At 46.5% G+C, this 23,216-nt stretch overlaps 1 long non-coding RNA gene across 1 annotated transcript; it reads right to left on the reverse strand.

The window, feature by feature from the left end:
- Window positions 1-1,901: 1,901 nt before the first annotated feature.
- LOC138730024 (uncharacterized) lies at window positions 1,902-22,099 on the reverse strand. The gene is made up of 4 exons (XR_011338985.1): window positions 21,969-22,099; window positions 21,788-21,880; window positions 6,063-6,180; window positions 1,902-1,965 (listed from the first exon to the last, which is right to left on the reverse strand). It is a non-coding gene; the product is annotated as an uncharacterized lncRNA (long non-coding RNA).
- Between the last annotated feature and the right edge of the window lie 1,117 nt (window positions 22,100-23,216).

A 23,216-nucleotide genomic window follows, 5' to 3' on the forward strand; every position in this document is an offset into this window, starting at 1 on the left:
AGCGCTCGGTTTGCGAGGAGGAGCCGCGCCAGGGCCGTGGGAAAGCGCCCCAGAGGACGACGCGGCTCAAAATTGAGTTTCTAGAAGGGGTTGGGTTGGAAGGGGGCTTAAAGTCCGGCTGGTTGGGACGCCTCCCACCGGATCTGGGGGCTCCCAGCCCTATCCGGAGCATCCCACAACAGTTTGGGTTGGAAAGGACCTCAAAGCCCACCCAATTCCAAGCCCCTGATGGGAAGGGATGGCTCCCATTGGATCAGGGGCTCCAAGCCCCAGCCAACCTGGCCTTGAACATCTCCAGGAATGGGGCAGCCACCACTGCTCCAGCCAACCTTGGCCTCCCCACCCTCGCAGCAAAACATTTCTTCCTAAGATCTCATCTCAATCTCTTCTCTTTCAGCTGGAAACGGTCCCCGCTCATCCTACCCTTGCACTCCTTGAGCCCCTCCCCAGCTTTCTTGGAGTCCCTTTGAGCACTGGAAGCTGCTCTAAGGTCTCCCTGGAGCTTTTTCTTCTCTAGGCTGAACAGTGGCAGCTCTCTCAGCCTGTCCTCATACAGGATGCCCCCCCACTACCGCTCACTACTAGAAGTCCACTAACAGACCACCTGTGGGCCAAGCTGTTGCTTCACACCAGTAGAGATCACAGAATCACCAGGTTGGAAGAGACCCACCAGATCATTGAGTCCAACCATTCCTATCAATCACTAACCCATGTCCCTCAGCACCTCGTCCACCCGTCCCTTAAACCCCTCCAGGGAAGGTGACTCAACCCCCTCCCTGGGCAGCCTGTTCCAGTGCCCAATGATCCTTTCTGTGAAAAATTTTTTTCCTAATATCCAGCATAAACCTCCCCTGGTGGAGCTTGAGGCCATTCCCTCTCGTCCTGTCCCCTGTCACATGGGAGAAGAGATGGAGAAAGTTGCCTTACTTGGGTTCAGCACAGCTGGGAATGCAATCTAAGCCCCGAACCTCCATCTTCTCCAGACATTACTTGACCATGACCCTTGTTTCTTGCCTGTTCTCAAGAAATGTAAAGTCTGGAAGCCATCCTGGCTTCTTGCTGGAGTGAAGGAGGTAGATATGCACACCCATCAAACCCTCCCATTTAGGCTTTCAGGCTTAGGCTCTTATCCTTAATGCTTCTGATTGCTCAGGATGACAGGGGAAAAAAATCACTTTCTATTATCACCTAATGAACCAAGGGAATTGTTTGGAATGGGCTCTGGGAGACAGGCATTCTCTAGGAAAGGAGTAAGAGGATTCTGGATGGAGATCAGGTAAGAGGACCATACAGTGAGAACAACCGTTGGCTCTTACAGCGTGCGGCAAACCTTCATGCCTGGCACATCTAGAACTGCTCTGAGCTCTCAGCAGAGGCTTCAGAACCACTTCAGACTTCCTTTGACTCCTCTGCTTTGTCACTTGGCTTCGTGGGACTGATTTCTTCTCACTTTTTTATAGGGGAGTTGGTATTTTTTCCTCAAAGCCTTCTTTCTTTTTTACAGCCATAAGGGTTACTCTTCTTCCATCTCCGTTCCTAATGGCCACTTCAACTCCAAGCGCAGAGAGCTGCAGCCTTCTCCAAAGACAAGTCTCTGTGCTTCCTCCAGGAGGGGTCACAAGAACAGCCTTCATCCTCCAGGAACAAATCCTGTGATACTTCTAAGACTTCCCATATCTCTGTGGTTCAGATGCACACTCAAATCTCCTAACAGCAGCTTAGAATCATAGAATCATAGAATAACCAGGTTGGAAGAGACCCACCGGATCATCGAGTCCAACCATTCCTATCAAAACTTGTATCACCATCCAGTCTGACTATCAAACAGCCGCAGTGAGAGCTTTCCTAGCCCAGTGATCTTTTATTTACCTTTTATTTTCAAGGAAAAGGTGACTTTCCATGGGATTTTCCCACTGCGTGTCAGCTCAGTTGCTTTTTACCGCCAAAGAAACTGGGGTGGACCTGCTCACAAGAGAAGTGAATATGCTGAGTCCTCATTCTACAAGAGCAGCATCTACTTGGCTGTGTTAATTCCTGGAAAAAACAGGCACTTGATGCCAGTTGCGATATAGGTAGTGGCCAAGCTGTGTAGAGGTCCAGCACTGGAGTAGTAAAGCCTCAGGATGGTGACTAACAAGTCCTCCCCACTGTATTATTCTTTATAGAATCCAGGGCTCTCCCTGGATGTCCGAGTTCAACAGCAGGAGCCTGAAGTTGTTCAGCTCCAGTCTCTTAAAAGTGGAGCCTTTGGGATTAGTGTAGACAGATTGGCCACTGGAGAGCAGATCAGAGAAATCTAAGCAAATCCTTGCACACATGGTTAGAGGGAGAACCACGTGCGCTTCACGAATTCCACACCGAGGCATCGGAACATGCTTTCAAGTCTAGGGACACAAACTACCATGTCTTTTTGTTTCTGCGGCACCCAGCAAAGTGAAAGCATGATTCTCAATTTGCTCACAGAAGCGCTACCCCAGTAAACGTAATAAAGAGTGATCGTCGTCCAACGTTTAGTTCTCCATCTCTGGAATAAGTCATGCTGGATTGAAACAAAATCTGGATCTTCTCTCCAGTCAAATATATCAATGACTGCAAAGAGGCAGCTGTACTATAAAGCATGTTACAAGAAGAGATGGTGCTTCAAGCACAGGTCTGAAAGTTAAGAGATAAGGATTTTCCTCCTTATTCTACCACCAGTTTCAGGGACAAATTACTTATCCTGGATACACCTTGATTATTCTGCCCATGAAAGGGAGGGGGAACCTCCTAAATGTAATTTTGTATTTACATGTGTGACAGTAAACCTTGGAGTTTCTAACTGAGATCAAAGGTCCTTTGAGCTAAGCGTTTTAAAAACTCTTTGCAGATGCACGCCCTGCCCCTTTGCAAGAAAGACAGGTCGAGAGTGGGAGGAGAGAGACGCCCCAGTACACATAAAATGATCAGCCTGAGCTCATAATCTAATCCAGAGCTTCTGTCTTTTCAGGATTCCAGCACAGATGCCATGCATGCCAGCTCTGGCACCTTTATGCCTCTGCCTAAACTAAGCTAACTAAGCTAACCTCCCCTGGAGGTGTTTAAGGCACAGCTGGACGAGGTGCTGAGGGGCATGGTTTAGTGTTTGATAGGAATGGTTGGACTTCATGATCCGGTGGGTCTCTTCCAACATGGTTATTCTATGATTCTAAGCTAAATGGACAGCTGCATCCATAGCACTGGTCTCACCAAGCATGTCATAGCAGGTCTGTAGCGTGACCTTCTCACAGTCCAAACCCAATTATGCCAGCAAAGTTCTGTCCAGTACTCCAGAAAAGCTTAGATAGTAAAACTGGTCTTTCAACAATTAGTGTAGTATCCTCTAAATCATGTTGTTTCCCCCCAAAGAAGTTGGGCTGCTCAGACTTATATGACTGCAGGGTAACGGCTCCTCTCCTTATTTCCCTCTCTCTCCAGAGAATCACTCTGACAGTATCACACCAGTGATGGAAACAACAACTCCGTCCCTACCAAACCATCCAGGCTTCCAAAAGACCGGGAAGAAGACCAAAACAGCCACAACACCACCTCCTGAGCCAACCACATTCATCCTCCCCCAGTCTCAGAGGACATCAAAGCTGTTCCACAGCCAGGATTCAGTGCTTTTTGCCTTTTAGTCCTTGTGCTCTGTGCTCACTGCATGTGAACAGCCAGCCCTGCTGCGGGAGTCACACTCAGCAGGATTGGGATTGGAGGTAATAGTAGCCTCAGGCCAGACTGCTTCATTACCAGAGATATTTTGACAGCCCAGCAGCCAGAGCAACAGTAGGGAGGGCACAGGTGGGTATTCAGGGGAGGAGGACTCTGGGAAGGGCTTTGCCTCTCAAAAAATGCTTTCTTGGGAACTGCTGGGCTGTGCCCTGTTTAATCCCACTGATATAGAACGCTGCCTTTTATGCCGAGTGAAAAGAAGCACTGTGGAACTCGGGGTTTGCTGTCTTTCTTGGATGTAGGGTCATGCCAGCACAAATTTACACAACAACCCAGAGCTGTGAATCGCATACATCCCTGTCTAATGCAGACATTTTATCTGCTTCCAAGGGAACTGCCTGGGACAGTCAGTGTTGGTTTAAGGAACTCTCTTCTCATCAAATTATTTTCACAAAATGCTTCTTCCAAAACACTTTTCCTGTGTAGCTATGGGACCAGTTGCAGTAGATCAGAATTCAAAACGCTAGAGGAATTAAATGTCTGCTGGGGAGAAGTGAAGGAAGTTTTATCTGGGAGACAAGGAAAATCTATCAAATGATAGAAGGACTGATTCATCTTCCTTACTGGTTGAAGTTCGGGTATGTTGTAGCTTAGATCAGAATCAGCCTTGAGATGTGTGCAACAAGGACTTTAAATTAAAAGGGCACAAGCCTATTTCCCTTAAAACCAATGGCAAATTGTAACTGAATTCACACTTTGGGTGTTCCAGACCCCCATAGAACCTTCTCTGCAAAGGTTTTGGAAAACAACAAGTTTAGTTCCACTCAAGTGATGCCTCCATGATGTAAAAAAAGCACTTAAAGAAATAGCCAAGGGAATAAGGCATCAAAGCTGCTGTTATAGTAACCGTTCTCTCTGACCCTTTGCTTTTCAGGCAAGAGCTGCCACCTTTGCATTTCCAGTCGTTGGGCAGCCTCTACAGTAACTACACTTCTTTGCAGATACTGCAATTAAAAATGCATCTTTCTCCCTTGTCCTTCCTCTCTCCTAAGAAGTTATTTGTTGCTAATTCGTAACTGTAGTGAAAGGCTTGAGATAACAGACCTGTAACTCACAAGAAAGCTCCAACAGATTCTTTTTTTCCTAAGGCCTTTGTGCTCCTCTGCTCCACTGCTAAGAAAAACTCGCTGTATCAAAAGATGCTGAAGTGATGGTCATGTTGTATTAATCTAGAGCTTGGCTGTGTCCCAGCACTTGTAGATGACTCCATGCTACTCCACTTCCATAACTTCCTGCCTGACTTCCCTCCTACAATCACAGTAACAAAAAACACTGTAAAACTGACTATCCAAGAACCTGGGCATGGCTGGAATCTACTGCTGGAGTAAAATAAAAGAACCGGTGACCCCTGAAAAGCAGATAACATTAGGTGTGCCACCCCAACAACACCGTGCCAGAAAAGAACGAGCCATGGGCCTCTCCGTTAATTCACAAGTGCAGGCAAACCGCTTTCGGTAGGTTAGGCAGATGAACGTGTCCAGTGTAATCCAGGTGTGACTGCTCTTAACGCTAGCTAGAAAGATGAAAATAAAGACTAGGCAGAACCCGCCTTGACCAATTTAGGAGGTGCTAAAGTACACACCACCTGAGCCGGCTTACAGCTTTCAGACACGTTAATTAGAGCTAACATGTTCTAAAGGCTTTAATTCATCGGGCATCTATACAGACAAGTTTTGTATTGTTCTAAATCTCCTCCTTTCTAGAAATTAATTTACAATGCCCTAGTAATGACAGGATTAGCACAACTCACCTCTCCACTAGGGTACCTGAACCCCACCAGAGAGCTGTATAGAGTCCACCAGGAATATTTCTGAACAGTTATTGTTACGGCAACGGGAATCTTGATGTATTGCTCGGCTCTAGTCAGGGCTCTGCCTATAGCACAGTTTCAGATATGACTGCAGCAAGTGTCCTTCTGCCACAGCTAAATGTTATTAAATTAACCCTGGTACTCTATGACCACCACACAGGAGCTCCATGAGCACAGATCTCTGTTTCTGCAGGGAACTTGCACTCAAGTTTGTGCTGCTGTGCTTCCCCAGTTGTCTTGAATCATAGAACCATAGAATAACCAGGTTGGAAGAGACCCACTGGATCATCGAGTCCAACCATTCCTATCTCAGGGACTGTCTAGGTCAGCGCCAGCACAGGAAGTCAGGCAGAACTTCAGCATCACCGTGACCAGAACTCTTACGTGAGCTCTTCTACATCTTCATCATATTTGAACAAAACATACCCCAAACCACGGCTGTGAACAGTCACAGGTATCAGCAGAGTGAACTCATGGAGACAAACGCACATAAACAACTTTGTACTTACTCCTCACTCTCTACTTGCTCGTGCCTCCATCATTATGAATAAATGCGGGGTCAGGACCACAGGAAGGCTTGTCTTGTTTGCCTTTATTTTTCTTTTCTTTTGGATTTTCCATTCCTAGAAAAGGAGATGCATTCAAGTCAACTCGTTGCCATGACTACACTGCAACAGAGTGCCTTAATCAAACAGAAACTTAGATAAGATATAAGAGAAGAATAACAAAAACAAAGGGAAATTAAAAAAATACGTAAACAAGCATTTACACATTAGAATCTTCTTATGGTGGTCTCAGTTCCCTGGAAGAAGAGCAACTTCTCTGCTCCTTGGCTTGCGTTGCACAGCGAGTGCTGGCGTGCTTGTGGACAAGAGAATCTGCCTGCTGCAACCAGTTAGCGCCGAGTTTTATTTGTTTGTCAGACTTCCAGACTTGAACTTTTCTACGTGTGGAGTCAGGCATTCCAACTTCTATTTCTGCCTGTTTTGCTTCACTATGGCAGCGATTCACCCAGCAGCTCCAAATTCAGGTTCTTTGCTCATAAAGCAGAGAGAAAACATCACCATAAGCAGAGCAGGGATGCACAGCTCGTCAGGTGGCCACACTGCTCACTCATTCCTACCTCATCCTATGGATTTCCAAACCTCTGCTTTTCTCAAGCTCAATAACTCAATCACTGAGCAAACCCCAGTAATCGTGAGCCATAACACACCCCAAGAAGCAAATGCAGAAACGTCAGAGCAGTTTATAAGTAATTTCGATGCCTGATTCCTAAAATCGTTCATCCAAACTCTTTGGCAAATACCAATAACTATTTTGTTCACAGCAGAGGAAAAAGGTTTTGTTTGTCATGCATCTTCCTTGCCTTAGCCAAAACTGATCTGCATCCAGACACGGCAGGAGCTATTTTCACTCACTTTTCACACTCGAAAGGCACCCACAGGAATAGATACAGTGTCAGCACGCTTGAAAAACTACTCCATACACTCCCAACATTTAAAGTTTTGCTCCAGGAGGGAGGGAGAAAAAGGCATTTTGAACATTGTACTGTTCGCAAAAGCTCTTCCTTTCATCTGGAGCACAGAGTTAGCAATAGCTGCGGATAACATGATGGGAACAGCTACAGTCCTGTAGCCACTGACACGCACAGTAGTGGGGACAGCCTGGCACCAAGGGTCACCCATTGTTAGGCACGGACACATGGAGATTCACAGCCATGTGCGCTTGCAAAAGAGATGCTGGGTGGTAAACAAGAGAGCTAGTTTTCATTTGGTTGGTGTCCTGAGAAAGACAGGAAGAACTAAAATATCAAACCTGACATTCTGTGCACATCAACTGCTACAAGACAGGCTGCTGAAATATTAGCTTGGCTATACGGGAGCAGTCATCAGAATTTCAGTCGCTAACATTTCAGCCATATGGTAACTCGCATCTCGGCCTCAGCAGACGAACAGATGTGCCAGCAGCTGAAGGGGCAAAAAGCTGGGTTCCAACACACATTCTGTCTTTCTCTACCTAGGAAAGACTTTGGAGGGAGTTGAGGACAATTACTGATGCATGTAGGTTACGGCCGCGCTAACCCTAAAATAAAAATCCTAATCCACTCTAAATATCCAGAAGCCACTCAAGTCTGTTACCACCCAGCTCTTGTTTCTGTCTTCAGTTGGTAAGGAGTCTGTCTGTGGTATGGTCTCTAATCACAATTACAGCAAAACACTAAGTAGGACGCACGTCATAGGAAATAAAGATAAAATTGTCTTGACAAAGTAACCGAATGCATTTATAGGGACAGCATTGCTTTTAATTAGCCTTAATCTCCAAAGAATTATTACTTGCTTGAAAAAAAATCTTTATAGATACATAAATTATAGAGCGCAAGATTCTCCTCCTCTCTCCTACCAATACCTGGGAGGCCAGACCTAGTGTAACTCAGCAGGGAATTGGCTGTATTTGACTACAAGAATGTTCATTGTTCCAATATATTTGGTATTTTCATTTTACCTACAAAGATTGTATCAGCTCTCACCGAGGGAAAATGGAAATCAAATCCCAATCTGGATTAACCCTCAGACTACCACAAACACATGCTTAGAAGTAAGCTGTGTGTACACATGTGCACGTAAGCGCACACATCCCCCTACACAATTTTATGCCTCGTTATAATCAGATCTGTAGCTTGCTTTTTGAAATACAGTCATGCAAACTAAGTCATTCATTCCTCTCTTTATAATATAAACAAATACGACTCCATTAGCATCAACCTTGAGAAGTCCAGGAGATGGTACAAACCCAGGTAAATGGATTTGCTGAGGGGTGTTATATCCACATCATCTTGGGCTGAGCCTCCCATTCTTTTTCTTTCTCCCTCTCTCCCTTAGTTTTCTGCTCCCTGTGGCTCCTGCTCACAGTTTGCACATGCCCCTACCATTTGCTTCCATCTGGAGCTATAAGACTTTGGGATAAATGTGTGACTGGGTGTTTTAATTCGTAAGGAGATCCTCAGGAGGTTGTTACAGAGAGTCGCCGGCCCATCCCATCGATCTATGTCACTACAGCATCTAGGCACCGTTATCTCATTTCAGATTATAGCCGATTATGGAAAACATTTCCTTAGAAAACTGGGCTTTAGCAACACTAATGCCCTCTTCTGTGACATTGCCCGGGACAGCTACAAGAGCCAGGGTTTGGCTGCACTAAGAAATTTACCCCTAGAAGTACAGAGCCATTTCATACCACACAACTCCCACTTGGGAAGCGTTTCCTCTCTCATTTCCCTTCTACTGGGAAAAGGCGTTATTATTTGGAGTAGTGACCATACTGTTACACCTACAATACTTGAACTACACTGATGCTTTTTTTCCCAAGCAAAAGAGCTTCTTTCTCCATCCCCATCACTCTCCATTCTGCCAGCACTGGGCCACGGGAGGAATTCCTCTGGAAATAGGAAACTTGCAGGAAAATGAGAGTTTGTAACCAGAGCTTTGGGGAGAGTGGATGTTTTGGGAGTAGATTTGTCTCCTCATGGAATAGAAAGGAAGCTTTACTCTTCATCTCCACCGATTTCTGCTAAGACCTTGATCTGTAGCCCATCAACGAGCAACTGATTGCAAAAATTACATCTTTACATTTCAAGCTGGGTTGCTTAGGTTGAATGTACCGGTCATGAAAAGATCTAACTGCCAGAATCAGGCTTTCAACATGCACATTTGCAACGACAAATTCAAAATTCCCTTCCCATTGATGTTCTCAGAGCCGTCTTCAGACTTGCTGCTGCAGTAGCTGCCACTAAATGCCACTAAATCAGTAAATCCATTTATTGGAATAGTCATACAGAACTGCAGCAACGAGACACAAACTTAATCCAATTCAAACCTCTTCTTCCAATTCAAACCTCTTCTAAGCAGCAGGAAATAAGCGTTCAGCTCTGTTCTCCATGAAATTTGAGTAAAAAAGGGTGGAACCTTAAGGATGTATACCGTAAAGAAAAAGCCATTAAGGAGATAATACAAATAAACCCTAGCAATAACTTAACAGGGACAAGAAAGCAGTGTCCCAAGCGCTCCTCTAGCAAAGCACGGAAAATACCTCTGGGATCATCCCAGGCCCCTGATTCAAGACACATCTTTCCATCAGCTCCCTAAACTCCTCAGCAACAACATCTGGAACCCCCATCCAATTATAAGATGAAATGCAGGAGGATCAAAGAGAGAGTTTCCCAGCTCTCCTGAGAGCAAGCTGGAGTGTTGGGATAATTAGCAGCTTCTGGCTGCTGCAAACGGGTTCTTGCTCGTTAGCATTTTCCCTGGCCTCCCCACCTGCATGTGCAGTCCCCTTGGCCTCCAGGGTACCAGGGTCTCCTCCACCTCTGTCACTTTTAACCTGCTGTAACAACAGTTGCCCTGACACATTTTAGACTCATAGAATCACAGAATCACCAGGTTGGAAGAGACCCACCGGATCATCCAGTCCAACCATTCCCATCAATCACTAACCCATGTCCCTCAGCGCCTTGTCCACCCGTCCCTTAAACCCCTCCAGGGAAGGTGACTCAACCCCCTCCCTGGGCAGCCTCTGCCAGTGCCCAATGACCCTTTCTGTGAAAAATTTTTTCCTAATGTCCAGCATAAACCTTCCCCTGGCGGAGCTTGAGGCCATTCCCTCTCGTCCTGTCCCCTGTCACTTGGGAGAAGAGCCCAGCTCCCTCCTCTCCAGAAGTTTGAGGTGTTCTCATTGCTTCTCTTCTCATTAACCAGAGGGAAAGGTTTTTAGGATGTGTTTTCCCTCCCTGGGAGTCGGAGTGAGGGCAACAGATTGGGATTGGCAGGGGAAGAAGGAAAAGGGTACAGGAGCTGCAGGGATCTCGGTGCATCTGCAGATGAGCAGGCAACACCCAGCGAAACATACAGCTAAGCAATAAAATAATATTTACGTTGCTTCCCGTATTCCCCTGTGTCCCAGGAGTTTCGATCAGGATGAGAGAGGTGTAATTCGCTATGAGAGAATATGCTCACTAGTCCCGCTGGTTTTTGAACTGGCTGATGCATTGCAGGCAGCGCAGAAGTTTAAAGCCTGAAAGGCACCTTCGCAATAGGTAGGAGACAAGCTGTCAGGAGTGAGATTGAATTGTGAGTTGCTCGCCCTTGCGAAAGAAATGCGGGTTGCATGCCTGCCAGATGCGGGGACCCTAGAGTTGCATCACCAGATTCGGTGTTGTGCTCTTTTCAGGAAAAACGGCAGCCAGCAGTTCTCCTCTGTCCAAGGGATGGAGCAGTACAGGAGGTATGGAAGGGAAAGCTTGGACTGGAATTCCCATCACAAACAGAAACAAGACTGTTTTTCCTATATGCCCTGGATCAGGGGCTCCAAGCCCCATCCAACCTGGCCTTGAACACCTCCAGGTGTGGGGCAGCCACCACTTCCCTGGGCAACCTGTTCCAGTGCCTCGTACCGTGAAGAAATTCTTCCTTATGTCTAGTCTAAATCTGCTCCTCTCCAGTTTACACCCATTGCCCCTCATCCTATCACTGCAATTCCTTTTCCCATAACTCAGCTCCAGCTAATTTTGCACACCCAGCTTTCTCCCCTGCTTGCATCTCCAACTCATTTTGCATACCCAGTCTTTCAAAAAGCTTTTTTCTCCTCTTGCATTTCCAAATATTTTTGCACATCTAACTTTTCAAGAAGCTTTTTTCTCCTCTTGCATCTCCAACTAACTTTGCACACCCAGCCTTTCAAAAAGCCTTTTTCTTCTCTTGCATCTCCAGCTAACTTTGCACATGCAGCCTTTCAAAAAGCCTTTTTCCCTGCTTGCATCTCCAACTAGTTTTGCACACCCAGCCTTTAAAAAAGAATTTTTCTCCTCTTGCATCTCCAACTAATTTTGCACACCCAGACTTCAGAAAAGCCCTTTTCCCTGCTTGCACCTCCAGCTAACTTTGCACACCCAGCCTTCAGAAAAGCCTTTTCCCCTGCTTGCATCCCCAGCTCGTTTTGCAGCCCCAGCCGGCAGGGGTGTCCGTGGGGGCTCGGGAACCCCCCGGCGGGGCCCCCGCGGGCGCTGGCAGCGGCCCCGGAGCCGCAGAGCTGCCGCCGGGGAGAGAAGGTCATAAATAACCCGGGGAGCAGGCGAGGAGCCCGGCGGGCGGCGCAGACTCTGACCCGACAAACACCCGCTGGAAACTCCTCGGCGGCCGCCGCAGGGAGCCTGGAGCCGGCGGGACCGCACACACTCGCTCACACACACTCACACACGCTCACACACTGAGCTCAGGCACGAAAACGAGCTCTCACAGATGCAAACACACTCTCGCTCAGTCCCACGCGTGCTCTGCCTCTTGCACACCCTGCACACACCTCACACACAATCACACACACACACAAACACGCTCAGTCACACATGTGGTCTCTCTTGCACACCCTGCACACCCCTCAGACACACAAACATACTCTGACATGCACAAACACACTCACAAACACTCACAAACACAGTCATGTGTGTGCTCTTGCACACCCTGCGCACACCTCACACACTCACAAACACACTCTAACATGCAGAAACACACTCACAAACACACACAGTGTCACACGTGCTCTTGCACACCCTGCACACACCTCACACACTCTTAACACGCACAAACACACTTGAAAACACAGTGTCAAACGTGCTCTCTCTTGCACACCCTGCACACACCTCACACACACAATCACAAACACAGGGTCACACGTGTGCTCTTGCACACCCTGCACACACCCAAACACACTCTAACATGCACAAACACACTTGCAAACACATAGACACACAGTGTCACACGTGCTCTTGCACACCCTGCACACACCTCACACACTCTAACACCTACACAAACACATATATACACCCACACAGAGCTCACTCACACAAACACTCAGACACACACACACACACTCATACAAACACAGTCACATGTGCTCTCACACAACTCACACTCACACTCAAATACACACACTCGTGCACACTCTCTCACGCACTCACAAAACACACTCTCAGACACACTCTCACGAACACGCACTCAAACTCAATCGCACTCAAACACACGCTCTCACACACATCCCCAGCTGAAAGAGGGGAGATTGAGGTGAGATCTGAGGACGAAATGTTCTGCTGGGAGGGTGGGGAGGTCCTGGCCCAGGTTGCCCCAAGAAGACATGGATCCCCCATCCCTGGAGGGGTTCAAGGCCAGGTTGGATGGGGCTTGGAGCCCCTGATCCAGTGGGAGGTGTCCCTGCCCATGGCAGGGGTGGGACTGGATGGGCTTTGAGGCCCCTTCCAACCCAAACCATTCCATGATTCCCACCATGGGGAATGGGGTTCCCAGCCTGCAGGAGACCCTGACCCACCTCCCCCGAGCCTCCCCTCACCTGCTTCAGGAGACCAGCACCCAATTCCCCTGGGGCAGCGAGGAAGAGAGGGGAGGGAGGGGCATGGATAGATTCTTTATTTTCTGCTCCATGCAATAAAGTGTGATTATAAAGAATATAAGAGGGAGCACAGCTTGAATTCCAATTGGAGGAGAGCCCGTTGTTAACCGTCAGGGAACTATTTATTCTCTAGCCTCAGTGATGCGCCTTGGTCAATAATGATAAAGGAGGGGGGAACAGGGGAAGAAGTTGAAGCCATTATAAAGAAGCAATCGCATTACAGAGAGGCAGCAGCCACAGCCCCCTCAGAATCTATGATTCCCTGAGGTCATGTCTGGTGTGCTCAGACCACTGGCCACTGTCAGTATTTACCCTGCATCATTAACCCACCAAACAGGTTTTTTTTTCTCTTGCCAGAAATGACTGATTTCTCAAGCCTGATGGCAATCATCGTCCGGGAGACGGAGCAGCGCTCCCCTGCTGCTCGACTAGCGGCAGGGGTACTTAATAAATAAATAAAATAGCTCTCTGGGTGACCAGCTCCTCTGGAAAAGGGAAGAAAATGGGTCTTTTGCAGTCAGATATTTGTTACCCCCTTATTCTGACACTTCCTCGCACATACAGACATGTGGCACACGTGTACACTTGCCCGAGGCCCCAGTGAACTGAAAAAACATCGTTATTTGTTGTTTGCAACGCTGTTACGTCTCAGAACCAGGACCATATCGCCTGGTCCAAACATCATGGGTTCCTTATTTCTCTGGTCTTGCATCTCCCCTCTTTTCTCTCTGTCACCTGCTGTGGCCTTTGCAAAGGAGCTCAAGGAATGGCCCAGCTTTAATTTTTAATGCAGATGAAGCAGAAAGGCCTTAGCCATAAAAAATTGAAGTTTATACGTTTCAAAAATACACATCTTTTTCTCAGTGAAGACAAAAGGTCTAGGGGAGTGGAAAGCACATGTCCTTGGGCTCCCCAGGTACTCGGTTCTGCAAGTCTCATTCTGAGACAGCTCCAGTCTCTTTTACATTTCTTTGAAGATTCTGCCTTAAGCCTGCAGAGCAGGTTCCTCCCTTCAGTTTTCTGGCTTGGGGAGCTAAGTTATTCTGTTACCAAAGAGAGGAGAAAACGTCCAGGGTTCTGGAGACACGGCTTGTCACTTCTTTAGGTCCTTCAACAAAGCAACACAATTGACAAAACAAGGAATCTCGTTGCCCAAAACCAAGTGAGAGGCTAAGGTGCCTTCAGGTGAACACTGAAATGTTATTGGAAACTCAAAAAAAAAATCCCATTACTCACTTGCTCATTATGATTTACTTCATTATGATTTACTTATACGTACCCAAATTAAATGCTGCCTCTTATAGAATCATAAGGTTGGAAAAAACCTTAGAAATCATCATGATGTTTTGAGTTGTGGAAATGTCCCTAAACTGTGACGAATTTTAAGAGCAGCACTGAGTGAAACTGTAGTTGTAAAGCAGTCCTGGAAAGTTCCTTCCCAATCAGAACAAGGATCAGCCTGCTCTAAGGGCAATCATTAAATGAATCTCTTTCAACAGGCAAGATGAAAATCTAGATCTAGAAGAATAAGCAGGAGAATGTAGGGATATTGTTCCTTGCTGCCAGCAACAAGCAGCTCCTATCGACATTATTGGCACTTATTCATACTCAGCAGCAAAGGAATTGAGGACCATAACATTGGATGAAAGCTTGACTTGTAGACTTGGTACAAGTAAAACCAAATTGTTTTGCGGAAGCCAAGAAATGCGGTTTGTTATAGCTTAGAAGAAACGTTAGAGTCGCTGCTTAAAAAGAAAGCTGCGTTTCTTTCCCAGCACAGGGATGTCTGTCTTTGCGCTATGCGATGCCTTCTGTAAGCTCTTTTGGGGACAGCCATATAAATCATCATAAAGGCATGGCATGGCCTATAAATCATAATAAAGAATAATGATACGTAATAAGGATGAATAATATTAAGAAGAGAGCTGTGTGTGAGAGCGAGAGCCTGCACACCTACATACACACAACCGTACAAACACATGCAGAGACAGAAAAGGTGGTTGTTACTGCTTTTCAAAGTGAACATTTTTTTTCCCTCTGGATTTAAGGCACGGGGGGACGAGGTGCTGAGGGACATGGTTTAGTGTTTGATAGGAATGGTTGGACTCGATGATCCGGTGGGTCTCTTCCAACCTAGTTATTCTATGATTCTATGATATTTTACTGTCAACACGTTGACCTCAGCCTCCTTTCACCACCTTCTTTTCCTACTTTCCCTGCCCAGCTGCACGTGGAAGGCCAGTGAATGAACGTGCAGGTAGCGTAGGGCTCGGAGGGTGATGAACTGGCACTGAAGTGGGAGTTTGAGACCCCCAGGTCCTGTGTCTGCCTGTACACAAAGCTTTCCCTCTGGTTTGGGTTGCATTATGTCAGGTGAACAAATCAAGGAGCAGGTCTTACACTAACCCCAGCTGCCCCTCTCCACTGGTGCTTCCAAACAACAGGATAATCCTCTTTCCGCACAACTACCACTGGGAATGTGCCTCGAAGAGCAACAGAGATCCTAACCTGCTGGAGGGCTGCTGGTCTGTTCAGGAAACTAAAAAAGCTGCCACTTGGATAGCTCTAAATATCCAACCTCACGCTGCTGAGGAAAAGGATCTGGAGAAGAGACGCTCAAATGGCGAGGAATACGATCTCAAGGAACACATAGCAGTTGCAGCAAGACAACAGGAAGGCAAAAATCCTCAGTGTGCAGCAGGATGCCCCATTCTTCATGTAAAACCAATGCATCTATACATGAGAGAGACAGAAAGACGGGCCCGTGGCTGTTGGTTGGAGCAGAAGCAAGGAAGAAGGGATGAATAAGTAAAGACACAAAGAGAGAGGTAGAGAGGTGAGATGTAAGCAGAACCTCCTTTTCTGACCTGTCTAAAGCACCTTGCAGCATGTTAGAGCTATTCAGAAAGTCATGATAACAACAAACAAACCCCGTGTTCTTAACTAGTTTTAATACCATGCCAAGTTCAATGCACTTCCCAGATCCCAGGATTTAATAAGCACGGCTCTGCTGCTTCCACTTGTAGAGCAATAAAGCTGAAAGCGTCAAAGAAAGAGGTTCCTGATTTTATCTCCTTTGTTTTGAGGGTCCTTTTAAATCCGAATTTAGGAGAGGCTGCGCTGATGGTTCTCCAATCTGATTTGCCTGTCTGGGAGGGGTTTTTCTCACCATTTTTTTCATGCTGGTTGCACAGAAGTAATAAAGCGAGGGGAATCCTTTGCCCCCACGCCCTGCCCAGCCCCTGGCACTCCCAAGAACCACTGGTAACCTCTGTGCATTGGCGTGTGGTGTTTTAACTGCATTTAAAACCACAGGTGGGTAGAACTGGTTCGACGAAAGTCTGTAAAAGGCTGTAATTACAACAGCACGAATGAGCCTTGTAAAAAGGGGGAGAAACCTGACACAAAGGAGAAGCTGGGGAGCCAGGCCCCCCACTACGGGAAATCCAAACTCAACACCGTAACCCATAGGCATCTGCTAACACACCTTGAGAGGCAGATAAAAATAGCAGGTTCTCCACCTGGAAAACATCCCTGCGTACTTATGAGTAACTGCAAATCCAGCCTGGGGAGCTGGGAGGGAGCAATCACAATGTTAATATGAATATATTGTAGGTGAGAAGGACTGGACTCACCAGGCCAGAGAAACTCGTGCTTCTTATGAATGGTCAGAGGAGCAGAAAGGTAAACTCACCCCTGTCCGTGTCCTGCCTTAGGGGTGCCACCACTCAGGTGTGCAGCTCGGCTGGATGAGAAAGAGAGAAGCTCTACCCATCACACAGGTCTTCACCTCCTAACGAGGCGGATGACAGAAGTGGAAGGTATCATTTCTAATTCTGCTAACGGCAGAACTGGATTAGTGATCCAGCTTTGCTCTATACAGATGTCTTTGTCAGCTTGCAGAGGAGGAGGGAAATAAATACATGTTTGAGATCTTCAGGGCTGGATGCTAAGATCAGATTAAGAAGTGAATTTCCAAGTGCTGAAAATGCACAGCAATCTGAGTTCCTCTCCATGTCCTCTCCCTTACGGGGAGATTGGACTTGCAGCTCCTTGCAAAAACTGATAAATCTGGTACCTGTAGATTAGCCTAAAGGGCTGGGGTTTTTTTTTGAGTTTGGGTCAACTGATTCTTCACAAACAGGAATAACTAGATTGCCAGTGTATCTGATCAAAGGAAGGAGGGTGGATGGGTTGGTGTAACTTTACAGAGCCGACTAGACTGGGGGTGTTGGTCAAGATACACCCAAAACTGCTGGCTGAGCTGCCCAGTCCCATTTCAGATGACGAAACAGACTTGCCAGTCATGGAATATTAGCAACAGAACCAGTACAAGGGAAAGATTGCTTACCACTTAAATGTGTACTTCAAATGCTGATAGCCCACACTGAGATCCAAGGAAAAACGTATTTATCATTGTTATTAACAATTATAGAAATAAACCCAGTTTTAATAGCACACAGGACTTGATGCATTTCCCAAATAGGAGGATTTATTAGTTTAAAGCCTGTGTATTTATTTGTTTCTGTCTCCCCAGTCCTACCCCCCTTTCCCACTGTCTTGAATTTTTAATGCACAGTTTCTAATGTCAGCCGTTTTTCTCGTAAAGGTTTTTTGACATAACTTTATATTGCTACATCCTTTTGTTGTTGCCATTCCCCGTCCTTGTTAGAGACTCCACTCCCCTAATGAAGCCCGTCTCCTGCCAGGATAATAAAAGAAAATAGATCCAGAGCTGAAGTGAGCTGGTGCGAGGTGTGTGCGCGTGTGTGCATCTGCTTAGAAATAAGTGTGACACAAAATAAGTGCAATAACAGCCTGTTCTCAGGGACTCCAGAGGCCGTCCCCAAGAGCTGCAGCTTCTGCATATGGCTCTGTGTGTGTGTCTCCTTTCAGGGAGTTGTAGGCAGTGAGAAGGTCTCCCCTCAGCCTCTTTTTCTCCGGGTTAAACAACTCCAATTCCCTCAGCCACCTCTCACGTGTTCTCTTGTCCCTTCACCAGCTTTGTCCCCTTTCTCTGCATGCGCTCCAGCCCCTCAATGTATGTTTTGTATTGAGGAGCGCAAAACTGAACCCAGGATTCGAGGTGCAGGGACACAATCGCTTCCCTGGTCCTGCTGGCCATGCTCTTTCTGATAACAGAATTAGATAAGATGTGCACTAAGATAATCTTGGGGACTGGTTTATTGCATGGTCCAACAGACACAGAGAGGTCTGGGTCTCCAGTTGAAATAACAATGAGTAGAAAAATCTGTTTTGACTTGTTTCCAGTGGGATATCCAGCTTTTAAGCACATCAGACACATTCACATGAGGAGAACCTCTACATATTTGTGGCTTTCAGCATCTGAAATATTTACAGCTCTGCTCTGTCGTCTGTAGCAGTGCCACGTACTTGAGAACTCGAGAAAGCTCTGACTATTTCTTCCTATCAGACCAACTCTAAAATTCCAAACCCAGAGTCGTTATGTCTAGGCTTGGTTTTTACACTAACTCTTACACAGAAAAGCTTAATTGAAACTTCAGGTGGAAATTAATCCAGCCACTTCTTGCTCCCTAATGGATTTTGATCTATTTCTCCACACTGTGACAATTTCTGGCATGGTAACTGATGTCTGCTTTAAAGAAGCCCATAATTATGAAGTCTGCAGGGAACTGTACGTCAAGAGAGAGACGCAATGGCATAGCTCTTACTGGACCAAAAAAACAGGAATGGCTAGGACTGACAACGATGGATCAGTAAGGAAATATTTGCTCTATGCAGGATCTGGCTCTTTTTTATCCTTTTCAAGCTGTACTTTCATAGCTATGGAAAACACCCAACTAATTTTTATAACTGGAACACCATTCACTTCCAAAATTCCAGCTGGAAAGCCCAGAAGCAATCTCAAACCAGGAACTGATGGGGCAATCTGACCAGCAGCGTTCTAGCATCAGAATCCAGAAAAACAGACTGGAGTAAAAGCAAAGGGTAGCTGAATTTAGGCATGATTGTAAGGAAAAATAAAACTTATTGCATGTTTCTGCACACGTGTGAGCAACCGTTACAGGCAGATGGGTCACAATGCTCAAGCCCAAATATCACCTAGGGATAACCAAGCACTGGGGATGATGCAGCGCTGTTATTTCTGTAGAAGGACAGGTCACAGTTCCATGAACTGCAACCAGCGAGATCAATAAACTGCTTCATGAAATAGGGAATCCGAGCTCCAGGATTCATGTGGATCCTGGAGTAGAAGCATCCCAAAGAGATAAGCCCGTCTGATTTTTCTCCTTTGTTTGCTGATGCCAGACAGGCAACACAAGTTGTGCCTCACGCACAGCGTGACACTGCAACTCAAACCATCGCTTTTAAACTTTAAAGAATGAGAGACCTCAAGAGGCTCTGAACGTTGGAAGTGGGACCTCTCTCGAGTCTAAAGCGTACGCCTCCTCCTCTTTGTAACAGACCTGGCTGCCAGCACCTAACCTACAATCAATGAACACTGATAGGAACTCACAGTGACAATACCTGTTGTGTCTCATGCACAGCAAAGTGCATCCATAAGTTCACTCCTGAAAATCTTTTTCAACATCAAAGTGAAAGACCTACTGAGATCTCCTCCAAATCAAACCAAATACGTCTGTCCCAAAGCAAGTTTTGATCAAGGAGAAGAAAGAGTCATGAAAACCACAATGACATTGAGACAAAACTATTGGTTTCACACAGCCAGACTCCTGGGTGGCAGCATGAAGCCAGGCGAGGAAAGAATGGCTTTTTCATTGGTAGATGGATCACAGAAGGGGAATACTCCACACAACCAGCAGTTCTGCAGGGAAGATGACAGTTTTCCCTTTGGCTGTCCTCAACAGACAATGGGACCAGCAGGGTTATGATCTAAGCAAGACAATGCATGCAGGCGCGGTGGCAGTGTCTGACGAGCAATTACTGAAATGGAGAGAAGCCATCTGAACATTTTTTTGGGGGGAAGGGATGTGTTGTTGTTGTTTATTTTAATCAAACTCCATAAGGAGAGTAAAAAACCAGCCCCTGCATTCCCAGGGATGCTAAAGGACACCCAGCAGGTTCGCAACCTTCGCAGCCGCTGCATAACATATCCCAGCCATCTCCAGTTTTAATGCTTAGGAGGTGCAGGCTGTGCTGTATTAATATGCAAAGTGTGCCTGCCTTCCCAATTAAATGGAAAATGCTATGATTAAAGGCAGTCAGAAGATATTAGATGGATAGTGCTGAACCATGGGCTTTATTTCCTACACGCAGAAACCCCACAGGAGCACTGATGGAGTACATGCCGGGAAGGTTACCAAAGGCGAAACAGAGCTGGGGAAGGAAAAATGCTAGAATAGGTAGAAGATGAAGAAAACGAGGAGGCTGTTTACAGAAGGACTGAATTAACGCAGTACCTCATCCTGGTCTCTCAGACACAGCCCTCTGGGCCACACGTATCTAGAGGGAAACCAAGCACCAGTGCTCACAGAAGCCAAATTCTAGCACATCATTTTGAGGGAAAAAGGCCTCAGAAGCTGAGTGAATCACAGCCCAAGGCCCAGAAAGCTCCACAATTCAGAGCTGCACAACCCTGAGGCAAAGCTCAGAGGGGACAGGCATTCCCCATGCCCCCTCTTTCCTCGTTAGCATCAGCATCTTCTCCTCTACCACTTCTCTGGGATGGGAGAAGAAAACACAGCGGAGAAGTACAGCGTGCTGGATAATTTACAATTAAACCCACAAAGATGAAACAAGAAACATTAATAACTGATCAGAGTTCCCTTTCCCTTGCTGCAAAAGGCTCCGCTCTAAATCACCCACGTAGCTTTAACCCTCCTGGCTCTGCATCTCAGCCCGAGGCCATGGAGCCAGTTCCCCCCACTTACTCTTCCTTCTTGCCTCTGAGCGCTGCTGCTCCCTGTCACCAACACACTCCCTGCCCGTGTTTCATGACTTGCATTTAATTAAAAGAGATGGCAAAGTCAGCTATATTTATGGGGACTTCTAATCCTCACACTTAGATTTTCAGTTGCTATGGGTTTCCTTCCAGAGTTTGCTCTTTCTCCCCCAGCAGGTAACGTGCACCAGGATAAAGTCTAATAAATTCTGCTGTGTAATTGGCTGTATATTTTAGGAGTCCATCTATCCCAGTGCTGTGAAAACAGAGGCCTTCAAAAAATTACTGTAAGGACAGAAACCCCTGAGGGAGGGAGTCCGGAGTGCTTTATTTCCTCAGCTGACTGCTGCTAAATCATTAAAGGTACGAGGCTGGAGTGCTGAGTGGAACCAAGCTGGAGCCAGTGGCAGCAGCGATGCCACAGGACACCACTGGAAGGAAAGAAGTTCCCAAAAGTTGCACCTTTGTCCAAAAGCAGAGTTTGCTGTCCAAGAAAACCACCACAGGGGCTGACCAGAGGGTACTGCCTGCCCAACGCCCAGTTCAAGCGAGGCAACTTTGCCTCATGTATATTAATGCAAGAACTCTTGAGGTTCTAGCACTGCTCTCACCTGCTAACACTCTGAAGACACTGAAAAATCCACGATACTCTTTAAATGAGCCCATTCCACCACGGACTCTCCTAGAAAGGTTGGGGAAAAGTCTCCACCTTTTAAGGAACGCAGAACTTGAGCTGCTCTCTCTCTTTAGGGAGGGATCCCTTTAAGCAGCAACGTGCCCCCAGGTGAAGCCACACACAGGAAAGGATGCACATTAGTTCTAGACTGCTGGCTTAGATCTACATGGGCTGACAGAGCCAGCTGTAATGAGGGCACATGTTATTGACTTACAATTAACCGCAGAGCCAGTCGTAACAGGTAGGATGTGAAGTACGTTGGAGGTAGCCGTGTCTGAGGAAGCCTGCGCTGCCATCTGTTAGAACCCTTTGGAGATAAAGACAAAATATTGGTTCAGCAACACTACAAGAGTAGGAAATACTTTTTTTTTTTTTCCTCATGGACTAACACATACAATGGAGGAGAGTTGAAAAGTGACACTGATGTACATGAAAGCACTGATGATACATGGACATTGTGTGCTGTATTTGAGAAGGCACCTGCACTGAAAATGTTAGAACACCACTAGCATCTCCAGATCATGACAGGACTCTTCTATAACAACCTGTGAAGAGGAATCATAGAATCATGGAATAGTTTGGGTTGGAAGGGATCTCAAAGCCCATCCTGTTCCAATCAGGGGAACCTCCCATTGGATCAAGGGCTCCAAGCCCCATCCAACCTGGCCTTCAACCCCTCCAGGGATGGGGCAGCAACAATTTCACTGGGCAACCTGTTCCAGGGCCTCACCACTCCTATGGTGAAGAAATTCCTCCTTATGTCTAGTCTAAATCTGCCCCTCTCCAGTTTATCCGCTTTCCTCCTCGTCCTATCACTAGAAGCGTTGGTGAGCAGTCCCTCCTCAGCTTTCTTCTAGCCCCTTCAGGTACTGGAAGGAAATCTGCATACACAAAAAATTATCTAACTTGTTCTACCAGTATTTGGGATGACACTTCCCTAATGATCACAACAGGAGTTGTCCATATGCAATGACAACACTCACAGACGGGCCTGCTGCACTGCTCTTAACATGTTGAACACTTGGCAGGATTGACTGGTTGTGATCTTTCTTCACACAAGGAAACCCTTCTGCACGAGCATGTGCACCCCCAATATCAGCACAGCAAAGTGTCCTCTCATATCAAAATTCCCACTGACCCATAGAAATGTCAAATCCCCATTCGCTACTGAATCAAAATAAAACACTGCAAAACAAGACGGAGAAATGACATTTCCTATGTGTCAGTCATTTCAGTAAAAGAAGAAGATGACATAACAAACGAGGAAGGAATTCAATGAAGTTGGCATATCTGTGCCCCTTCCCCAAACCCACACAGAATTAGGGCCGAAACTGAATGCCTGAATGTGTAAACTCCTATTTTTCCATCATTTCTCCATGATATTGGAGAAGCTGACACCCCTTCATTGACAGTTTTCCACAATCTAAGTTTAAGTACAATATCAATGTTATTTCATAGAATCATGGAATAATTTGGGGTGGAAGAGACCTTAAAGCCCATCCAGTTCCAGCCCCCTTCGAACCCAATCAGGTTGTTCCAAGCCCCATCCAGCCTGGCCTTGAACCCCTCCAGGGATGGGGCACCCACCGTTTCTCTGGGCAACCTGGGCCAGGGCCTCCCCACCCTCATCATGAAGAATTTCT

The sequence above is a fragment of the Phaenicophaeus curvirostris genome, chromosome 22, assembly GCF_032191515.1.
Source record: "Phaenicophaeus curvirostris isolate KB17595 chromosome 22, BPBGC_Pcur_1.0, whole genome shotgun sequence".
Taxonomy (NCBI): domain Eukaryota; kingdom Metazoa; phylum Chordata; class Aves; order Cuculiformes; family Cuculidae; genus Phaenicophaeus; species Phaenicophaeus curvirostris.